The following is an 11822-nucleotide window of genomic DNA, read 5'->3' as shown; positions in this document are numbered from 1 at the left end:
AGTTAGCAAATTCATCAGTTAGTTTTGCAATATCTTTTTTGTTGCCCTAAGCTATTTGAACCTTTACACTGAACAGCACCTGCTTTTTTACTTTGTGAAAAAATTCTGCAGTTGATATAACTTAAAAACAAAAAATAAAACAACAACAACAACAAAAACAAAAACAAAAAAAACAGTGTGGTGGCACACGCCTAATCCCAGCTACCTGGGAACTTGGGAGGCAGGAGGATCATACATTCAAGACTAGCCTGAGCAATTTAGAGAGACCCTGACTTGTAATAACAATTTAAAAGGAGATGAGGATATAGCTAAGAGGTAAAGTGCCTGAGTTCAATCTCCAGCATCTCAAAAACAACAACAAAAATCAATCAACCAAACAATTTTTTTAAAAAATCTACCATATTTTAGGAGAAACTGTCCTTATATTCTCTTACAACTATCTCAACAAATTTGAGATGGGTACAGTTTTTTCAGTTTTTTTCCCCAAATTCATTAGAAAGCGGTACCTGCATTGGTACCTTTTCTGATAGAACACTTGAGAATAATTTTTGCATTACTCATCCATTTTTCACAATGGACACTTCTTGTCTTTGAATAGAAACAATTCAGCAAATGGATTTAGGCTTTGAAAGTGTGTGTCCAACTAACTAGATGTGGTATTAATTACATCATTAAAAAATTCCTTTTACCTAAAAATGTTCAGAAGGTTCCTATTTCTCAGCCTATGAAAGGCTGAATAAGAAAATGCAGACCTTTTATATAACTTTGAATGTTAGCAAAAATTTGGGGAATTTTTGATAAAAGAAAAATTTGCTTTTTGCCTTTAAGGCAACATTGCCAATTATGTACTAATAAATTGGCTTCAGCAAAGACATTCTTATCCATTGCTAAAAATTGACCGAGTATAAACAGCTAGCTACTACAGTTCGACAGTTCTGTTTTTACCAGTGCCAAAAGGATTTCCAAAACCTTTCAGTTAAAAAGCCCCCAAAGATCAAAGAGGTTTCACTTGAGCCCTCTACAAGTCAATCAGATACAAGTGCCATCTTTTAGCACATAGTAATAATCCTGTTGTGCAGTTTTCTTTTCCTATAACCTGTAAAATGTAAAAATTACACATTCAGGTAAGACATTTTTCTCAACAGAAAGGAGAAAGTATGAATTAGGAAAAATACATTTATCAAGTTCAATGATCCACTGTGATAAGTTAATGTACTTTTTGTCTCATTTTGTAGAGAATTGAAATGCTTTGCTACTTATTCATAGTAAGGATAGAACTTAAATGTTAGATTGCAACTTGACAATATGATTTATTACTCTTTAGCCATTGGAATAAATATATGCTCCAACATTTATAGCTGTCACTTATTCTGTCAAGCATGCCTTGCACCAAATTAAAATTTGTGAACTAGGACAATATTGCGTGTGGAAGGCAGGGAAGAGAAAGGAAGTCCAACCATTGTTGAATTTTGGCTAAGTATAATTAATTTTGTTTGCTAATGATATCATACTAATTTTCTAATGCATTCACCTTTTAAGTGGCCATGATTACTGACACTGAAACTTTCACAAGCCCCTGTTCAATTTTGACACAAACATGTTGAATAATTGTTGTTTTACTGTCCATTATCATGCATCAAGTGATGAGTATCAACATCAGTGTCATGGTCATGATCAAATATGTAAAATAAATACTATAATAGAAGAAAGACCAATAGAATAGGGGAGGGAAGAGTGGAGGGAAAGGGGAAGTACTGGGGACTTAAATGAAGCAAATTACATTCCATGCTTGTCTAATCATGTCAAAATGAACCCCAATTCTATGTATAACTATAATGCAATAAAATTTTTTTAAAAAACAATTACACCATAACCATCTTTGAGGATGCTCCACATTTTATAAGTGCCACAATAATATGTTCTCTTCTGACTTCCTTTAGAACTTCAACCACTTAGAATGGCATAAGGGGTTTTATTATTAATTTGAAGATTCAAAAACAAGAAAATAAATCCCTTTCTAATAATCTAACTCTCTACAGAAAATATCCTGAGAGTTGAGAAAGACTAATGGCTAGACAGATGCTGTAGAATTTCATTGATTAGGGTATCTTTTGCATAATGTTGCAAGCAAGTAATGATTTTTTCTTAGTTATTATGGAGAGACACTTCTGGTGCCCAGAAGAAATTTTATGAAGGGTGTTAAAATCAAGACCAGAAGTGACCATTTAAGCTGGGAATCCAGCCAAAAGTGTGTCAAAGCACATGGTGAGCACCTCTACCTGGGAGTTCTCCCCAGAGTTAGGTACTCTCAAGGTCCTTCTCTCACCTAGGGAGACTCATTTTGAGGACTCACCTTCTGTGCACATTTTTAGAAAGCTCTTCTTCAAAAGGTAAAATAAGTTTGACATGAGGCAAAGCAGAATTTCTATAATAAGTTTTGTATAGGACGGCTTTGAGTTTTCTCAATACATATCAATTTCCCAACTATAGTTAAGATTTGTATGATCTATCCTTCAGACTGGAGGCATATTAGTTCATTTGCCAGTAGCTATTGGATCTGTGCTCTACACGACAGAAATAGCAGAACTCATTGGAGAGGTCATCAGCTGCTTCCTCTAGTCACTTCTGGGTGCTGTGACCTCCAGCAGCAGAGGCATTTGTTCTCCAAGGGTGTTCTGCTGTCTTGAAAGCCTATGAGTTTCTGTGGTCCTCACTGTGTGATCAGCTGCCAAAGGAATTGCCAGTGCAATCTTGAGAAGAGATGAGGAATTATACTGATAGGATAAAATTTCAAGGTTAACTAATCCCATGTGCCTGGAAAGATGAGATCATCAGACGAGCCTGAGTGCTGTCTGATGATTTTGCAAAGGGATTAGATTACTCTTAAGTGTCCAAAGCTCCTGCCTTTTTAAATGAAGACTTTGGTTAGAGGTGAGTCACCGGAACGAAAGGATCATTTCTTTATTTCAGGACAATAATCTAAGTAGTCGCTTTGTGATTTCTCTGTTGGTTCCCCATTCACTTATATTTCAGATTAAAAAAAATATTTCTATGCAGTGTAGAAACCTCCTTCCTCTCACTGGGGATTGAACCCAGAGGTTCAATCATTGAGAGCTATACCCCCAGTCCCTTTTATAATTTTTTTTTATACTGAGGATTAAACCCAGGGACATTTTTATCACAGTGTCACTGTGCTACATCCCCATCCATTTTTTAAAAATTTGTTTGTTTGTTTGTTTGTTTTAGTTGTAGATGGACCCAGTATCTTTTATTTATTTATTTATTTTACGTGGTGCTGAGGATTGAACCCAATGCCTCAAGCATGCAAGGCAAGCGCTCAACCACTAAGCTACAACCCCAGCCCCACATACTCATCTCTTTTTAAAAATATTTTGAGGCATGATCTTTTTAAATTGCTAAAGGTTCTATTAAATTGCTGAGGCTGGCCTAGCAAAGCTGCAGAGGCTAGCCTCAGACTTGCCTTCCTCCTGCCTCAGTCCCTCAAGTACCTGGGATTATAGGGAAATGCAACCATGCCTGGCTTGGAACACCTTTCTGGTGTATTGCTGATGCTTGCCATCATTATGCCTATTTATACAAGAGGCTCAGATTCTTCTCTCTTTCTCCCAATTCCCCAGACAATTGAATTATCTCATTGGAAGAAATCTCAGAAACAGCTTATTTGTACCATCATTAAGCTCCCTTTATTCTAGGTGCTGGAAACCTATACCTACCTTTAATTTATGATGCCCTATCCTCCACAAAAACAAAGAAATATAATCACTTGAATACTCATGTTTCCCAATTTACATATTCATTCCGTAACAATAACCCTAATCAACCTAATTTTTAATACTCTCCATGACTTTACCCCTATATCTAAAACTAATTTTACATAAAAGCATATATAAAGATATGAATATTTTTTGTATTTTGACTTATTTGTTCACTTATCAATGGGATACTTGCATACATATTAGTATGTATACATATATAATTTAACCCATTCATACCCAAATTAAAAAAGTATATTCATATGATGCACATTAAACCATTCCCTTTTTTAAAATATACATATGTAAATGTTTTCATACATATATTCATGCATACATTTGCATAAATATTCATGTTTCCTGATATACATATTCATTCCCTAATGCTAACCCTAACAACCCAAAGTTAGTACTAACCCTAACTTTACCCTATACTTAAGTCAGTTTTACATAAAGCATATGTAAAAATATGAATATTTATTTGTATTTTGATTATATATTCAAATGTCAATGAGATATTTATATATATATTAGTTTATATTTATATATATATAATTTATCCATGCATCTCCAAATTTTAAAAAAGTGTATTCATAAAACTCACATTAAATCCTCCCTATTTGAAAACATATATACTCATTTGTTTTCACACTTACTTTCACACATACATTATTTTGAGTATATGTTTACAGATATACATATGCATTCCCTTACCCTAAACTTACCCAAAATTTAATACTAACTCTGACCTTACCCCATACCTAAACCTAATTTTACATAAAAGCATATATACTAATATTAATATTCATATGTATTTGACATATATTCAATTATTGATGATATACTTCTATATATTAGTACATATTCATATATATATAATTTATCCATGCATGTCCAAAATTTTTAAAAAGTATTCATATGAATCACATTAAAACCTTCTATCCAAGGAGAGGAATAGCTGGGTCAATGGTGGTTCCATTCCCAGATTTCCAAGGAATCTCCATAGTGCTTTCCATATTGGCTGCACCAATTTGCAGTCCCACCAGCAATGTATGAGTGTACCTTTTTCCCCACATCTTCGCCTACACTTATTGTTGTTTGTCTTCATAGTAGCTGCCATTCTGACTGGAGTGAGGAATGATATCTTAGAGTAGTTTTGATTTGCATTTCTATGATTGCTAGAGATGATGAGCATTTTTTCATATATTGTTGATTGATTGTGTATCTTCTTCTGAGAAGTGTCTGTTCAGGTCCTTGACCCATTTGTTGATTGGGTTATTTGTTTTCTCAGTGCTTACCTTTTTGAGTTCTTTATATACTCTAGATATTAGTGCTCTATCTGATGTGTGAGGATTAAAGGTTTGCTTCCAGGATGTAGGCTCTTCACATATTGTTTCTTTTGCTGAGAAAAAACTTTTTAGTTTGATTCCATACCATTTATTGATTCTTGGTTTTAATTCTTGCATTATAGGAGTCTTTTTAAGGAAGTTGGGGCCTAATCCCACATGATGAAGATTAGGGCCTACTTTTTCTTCTATTAGATGCGGAGTAGGTCCTTGATCCATTTTGAGTTAAGACTTGTGCATGGGGAGAGATATAGGTTTAATTTCATTTTGTTGCATATGTATTTCCAGTTTTCCCAGCACCATTTATTGAAGATGCCATCTCTTCTCCAGTGCATGTTTTTGGCACCTTTGTCTAATATAAGATAATTGTAATTTTGTGGGTTAGTCTCTGTGTCCTTTATTCTGTACCATTGGTCTACCAGTCTGTTTTGGTGCCAATACCATGCCGTGTTTTTACTATTGCTCTGTAGTATAGTTTAAGGTCTGGTATAGCGATGCCACCTGCTTGGCTCTTCCTGCTAAGGATTTGTTTAGCTATTCTGGGTCTCTTATTTTTTCCAAATGAATTTCATGATTGCTTTCTCTATTTCTGTGAGGAATGCCATTGGGATTTTGATTGGAATTGCATTAAATCTGTATAGTGCTTGTGGTAGTTTGGTCATTTTGATAATATTAATTCTGTCTATCCAAGAGCAAGATATATCTTTCCATCTTCTAAGGTCTTCTTTGATTTCTCTCTTTAGGGTTCTGTAGTTTTCATTATACAGATCTTCACCTCTTTTGTTAAGTTGATTCCTAAGTATCTTTTTTTTTTTTTGAGGTTATTGTGAATGGGGTAATTTTCCTTATTTCCTTCTCAGAGGATTTGTCACTGATATACAGAAATGCCTTTGATTTATGGGTGTTGATTTTATATCCTGCTACTTTGCTGAATTCATTTACTAGTTCTAGAAGTTTTCTGGTAAGAGTTTTTTGAGTCTTCTAGGTATAGAATCACATAGTCAGCAAATAGTGCTAATTTAAGTTCTTCTTTTCCTATACATATCCCTTTGATTTCTTTCATCTAATTGCTCTTGCCAGTGTTTCAAGAACTATGTTGAATAGAAATGGTGAAAGAGGGCATCCCTGTTTTGTTCCAATTTTTAGAGGGAATGCCTTCAATTTTTCTCTGTTTATATTGATGTTGGCCTGAGGCTTAGCGTAGATAGCCTTTACAATGTTGAGATATGTTCCTGTTATCCCTAGTTTTTCTAGTGTTTTGAACATAAAGGAGTGCTGTATTTTGTGAAATGCTTTTTCTGTGTCTATTGAGGTGATCATATGATTCTTATCTTTAAGTCTGTTGATGTGATGAATTACATTTATTGATTTCCGTATGTTGCTTCCCTGGGATGAATTCCACTTGATCATGGTGCACAATCTTTTTGATATGTTTTTATATTCAATTTGCCAGAATTTTATTGAGAATTTTTGTATTTATGTTCATTAGGGATATTGGTCTGAAGTTTTCTTTCTTTGATGTGTCTTTGCATGATTTTGGAATCAGGGTGATATTGGCCTGATAGAATGAGTTTGGAATTACTGCCTCTTTCTCTATTTCCTGAAATAAATTGAAGAGTACTGGTATTAGTTCTTCTTTAAAGGTCTTGTAGAACTTGGCTGTGTATCCATTCAGTCCTGGGCTTTTCTAGGTTGGTAAGCTTTTGATGGCTTCTTCTATTTCCTCACTTGATATTGGTCTGTTTAAATTGTGTATATCTTCCTGACTCAATCTGGGCAAATCATATGACTTAAGAAATTTGTCGATGCCTTCAATGTCTTCTATTTTATTGGAGTATAAGATTTCAAAATAATTTCTAATTATCCTCTGTATTCTGTAGTGTCTGTTGTGATATTACCTTTTTCATCACGTATGCTGGTAATTTGAGTTCTCTCTTTCCTTCTCTTTATTAGCATGGCTAAGGGTCTGTCAATTTTATTTATTTTTCCAAAGAACCAACTTTTTGTTTTCTCAATTTTTTCAATTGTTTCGATTTCATTGATTTCAGCTCTAATTTTAATTATTTCTTGCCTTCTACTGCTTTTGCTGCTGGTTTGTTCTTCTTTTTCTAGGGCTTTGAGATGTAGTGTGAGGTCATTTATTTGTTGACTTTTTCTTCTTTTAAGGAATGAACTCCATGCAATGAATTTTCCTCTTAGTATTGCTTTTATAGTGTCCCAGAGATCTCGATATGTTGTGTCTATGTTCTCATTTATCTCTACGAATTTTTAATCTCCTCCTTGATGTCTTCTGTGACCCACTGTTCATTCAGTAGCATATTGTTTAGTCTCCAGGTGATGGAGAAATTTTTTTTATTTTGTCATTGATTTCCAGTTTCATTCCATTATGATCTGATACAATGCATGGTAGAATTTCTACTTTTTTGTATTTGCTAAGAGTTGCTTTGTGGCATAGTATATGGTCTACTTTAGAGAAGGATCCACGTGCTGTTGAGAGGAAAGTGTATCCATTTGATGCAGGTTGAAATATTCTATATATGTCAGTTAAGTCTAAGTTATTGATTATGTTATTGAGTTCTATAGTTTCTTTATTCAACTTTTGTTTGGAAGATCTATCCAGTGGTGAGAGAGGTATGTTAAAGTCACCCAAGATTATTGTGTTGTGATCAATTTGACTCTGGAACTTCAGAAGAGTTTGTTTGATGAACATAGCTGCACCATTGTTTGGGGCATATATATTTATGATTGTTATGTCTTGTTAGTGTATGGTTCCCTTGAGCAGTATGTAATGTTCATCTTTATCCCTTTTGATTAACCTTGGTTTGAAGTCTACTTTATTTGCTATGAGTATGGAAACCCCTGCTTGCTTCCACAGTCCATGTGAGTGGTGGTATGATTTTTCCCAACCTTTCACCTTCAGTCTGTGTATGTCTTTTCCTATTTGATGAGTCTCCTGAAGGCAGCATATTGTTGGATCTTTTTTTTTTTTAAAAGCCAATCTGCTAGCTTATGTCTTTTGATTGGTAAGTTTAAGCCATTACCATTTAGGGTTACTATTGAGACATGGTTTGTATTTCTATCCATATTTGTTTATTTTTGTTATTTTACTTGAATTGGTTTTCCTCTTTGATTAGTTTTTCCTTTAGTGTATTAACTCCCTCTGCTAATTTTCATTTCCTCTTCATGAAATATTTTGCCAAGGATGTTTTGTAGTGCCCGTTTTCTAGCTATAAATTCTTTTAACTTTTGTCTATCGTGGAAGATTTTTATTTCATCTTCAAATCTAAAGCTTAATTTTGCTGGATACAAGATTCTTGGTTGTACCCATTATCTTTCAGAGCTTGATATATGTTGTTCCAGGATCTTCTAGCTTTCAGGGTCTGTGTTGAAAAATCTTTCATTATCCTAATTGGTTTTCCCTTATATGTAATCTGATTCCTTTCTCTTGTGGCATTTAAAATTATCTCCTTATTCTGTATGTTGGGCATTTTCATTATAATGTGCCTTGGTGTGGGTCTGTTGTGATTTTGTACATTTGGCATCCTGTAGGCTCCTTGAATTTGGATTTCCAATTCATTCTTCATGTTTGGAAAGTTTTCTGATATTATTTCATCAAATAGATTGTTCATTCCTTTGGTTTGGACCTCTATGCCTTCCTCTATCCCAATAACTCTTAAATTTGGTCTTTTTATGCTATTCCATATTTCTTGAATATTCTGCTTGTGGTTTCTTACCATTTTTGCTCTGTGGTCTGTGTTCTTTTCAAGATCACTTATTTGATATTCATTGTCCGATGTCCTATCTTCTAAGTGGTCTACTCTGTTGGTGATGTTTTCATTTGAGTTTTTAATTTTGTTTATTATTTCTTTCATTTCAAGGATTTCTGTTTGGTCTTTTTGTAGAACCTCTATCTCCCTGTTGAGGTGATCTTTTGCTTCTTGGATTAGTTTATGGAGCTCATTGTGGAAGTGATCTTTCACTGCCTGTATTTGTTCACTTATATCTTCTTTGAGATCCCAAAGTATTTTAACCATGTATATCCTGAATTCTTTTTCTGTCATTTTTTCTGCTATAGCTGCCAATGCTTCTAATGATGTGTTGTCTTGATTTTTTTGTGGTACTTTCTTCCCTTGTCTTTTCAAATTGCTCATGTGTCTTCCTTTCTAGCTCTGTGGATCTGGTGTGTTATTGTTTTTACCCTATAGATTTTTAGTGCTCTTATAGGGTTCCAAGATCTCTCCTTTGTGGGGAAGAACAGTGTTAACAGATCCCAATATCAACAATACATGACCTATGAACAAATTGTTGTTATTAAGACATTTACAGTATAGTCTCAACGTCCAGAAATGTTGGATTCGATTATTATTTAAAATATAATCAGTAGTTTCATAAAAAGATTCATAGTTTCTTGCGGTGGACAATGAACTGGGGGTCAGGCATAGGATTAAATGTTGAGGGGAGAAGATGTGAGGGTATAGAGTTAATATATCTTAGGAAATGTGAAGGAGAAATCTAGTGAAGACGGTTAGTAGTAGGAAAATAGATAGGAGGTAATTTGGGGTAGATAATTACATGGAAAGACAGTAGAGTACATAAAACAAACAAACACATGTTTTTAGAAAAATACAGGATTTTAAAATAGTACAATTTGGAGGGTGAAGGAAGAAGAGAAGAAAAAGGGAAAGAAAAAAGAAAAAAGAGAAGAAAAAGAAAAAGGGGGGGCTTATGCAATTCCTCTATATTACATTATTCAGGTGACTCAGTCCTCAAAGTCCTATTTCATGCAAAGTTCTTGGTTTTACATATGTTGGGGATGTGAGGGCCCGAGTATAGAAGAGAAAGAGAAAAAAAGTACTCTTAGAGATTAGTTTCTTTCTCTTCTCATCCAGTAGGTGTCTCTGACCTCAGGATGGTATAGGTAACCAGACTGTGAAGACTGGACCTGATGTGGAGTGTCTGGAAGCAGGGAGTGCCACCCATCAGTCCCAGCAGGGAAATAGTGCCTCATGGGTCTTTTTTTGCCTGAAGATTTCCCAAATCCTGATCTCTATGTTATGCTCCAGACTTTAGTCCCCTTCCCTCTCTTATTTATCAGGTCCCAACTGCGGGACCTCTCACCCCCAGGCTCACACCAGGTAGGTGGCACCCTGTTCGCACTGCACTCCTGTCCAACTGAGAGTTGATCTTGCGTTGGGTGGTCACTGTGTCAAGTTAATGCCATTGGGGAGGGGAGAGGAATTGGAAATCAGGTACCTGCTCAAATGGTGATCCAATCTGATAGCCATGCCCACCACAAAATGGAGAGGAAGGTTTTCCAAGATGGAGTCGGTCTGCTTCCAGTGCCAGGGTATCTGGTGATGTGGGAGGAGCTGGGCAATGGCCTTGTGCTGTGAATAGGTAGCATCCAAGTGACCTGTGTGGGAGCAGAGTGCAGTTTGGAGTTCTGCAGAGGTGCGGATAGATGTTTCTGCTAAGCTGCATGTGAGCCGTTCCTGAGCTAGAACTGTGGGCTTTGGGTCGGGAGTCCAGAGACTTACTTGAGCCCAGAGGCTCTGATTTCTGCATGGGTGGTTGAAGTGCTGGTCGCACCAGTCGCAGCACTGGTGATTTCTGAGAAAATCCACTGGCCCCTGTAGATCCGATCTGGGAACTGCCCCCTCCTAATATGGTGAGAATGTTGAGCCAAGATAGCCATGGTCGGCTTTCAGCACCAGGGTGTCTGGTGAGGTTGGGGGAGCCGGGTGATGGCATTGTGCTGCGGGTAGATAACAGCTGAGTGACCTCCATGGGAGCAGAGCGAAGTCTTGATGGTCTGCAGATGTGTTGATAGGTGATTCTGCTAATCACCTATCAACACAGTCCACTACAAGTCTTGTGTGGACTGGAACTTTGGGCTTTGGGTGCTGCTCAAACGCCGGCATCCTACTCGAACACTGAGGCCCAGAGCCCTGCGTGGGGTCACAGTGCTGGTAATTTCTGCAGAGAGAAGCTGTATAGGGATCCTCAAAAACTCTCAGAGATGCAGTATTTCGACAAGGTGAGATCTGGATTACAGAGCAACACAGAATGCTGCTTCCCTCTGGTCTGCCATCTTGAAGTATGCTGAGAGCCACGGCTGAGTCTGTATGGCCCCTGGCATTTTGCCAACAGTATTGATTGACAGGCGAGGCATTACTATCCGCCTCTGCCGCAACTTTTGAGTTCTCGCACTATTTTGGAGTTCTCGTGGGGATTTCCGGGGATTCCCCGAGAGTTCCCATTGGTTGGGGAAGTGCAGGAGGAGGGATTTCCGGGAGAGATTTTTCTGGCTAGGGGTTCCTGGACAAGCCTCGTGGCGCGTTGGGGAGGATTCCCCGGGAGCTGTGTGAAGTGTTTTCCTGCAGTTTAAAAATAAAGTTTGTTCCTGCTTCAGTGGCTCCTGATTTGTGCCCAGCCAGACTGCGGCAGAAGTCCTTAATCTTTTCTTATGTAAATATTCATTCCCTATTTCTAACCCTAACCCTACAAACTACTTAATGCTATTCCTAAAATTACTCCTTTATTTAACTAAATATATATTTACATAAAAGTGTATTGAGTATTCATGAGTATTTTGACTTATGTGTACAATTATCAATGTTATATTTATACATATATTATTATACATTTATATACATGATTTATCCATGCATCCCCACATTAAAAAGAAGCATATTCATACAAC

The sequence above is a fragment of the Marmota flaviventris genome, chromosome 11 (genome assembly GCF_047511675.1).
Source record: "Marmota flaviventris isolate mMarFla1 chromosome 11, mMarFla1.hap1, whole genome shotgun sequence".
NCBI classification, from domain to species: Eukaryota; Metazoa; Chordata; class Mammalia; order Rodentia; family Sciuridae; genus Marmota; species Marmota flaviventris.
The sequence above is the reverse complement of the archived record's forward strand: the minus strand, read 5'-3'. Positions refer to the sequence as shown.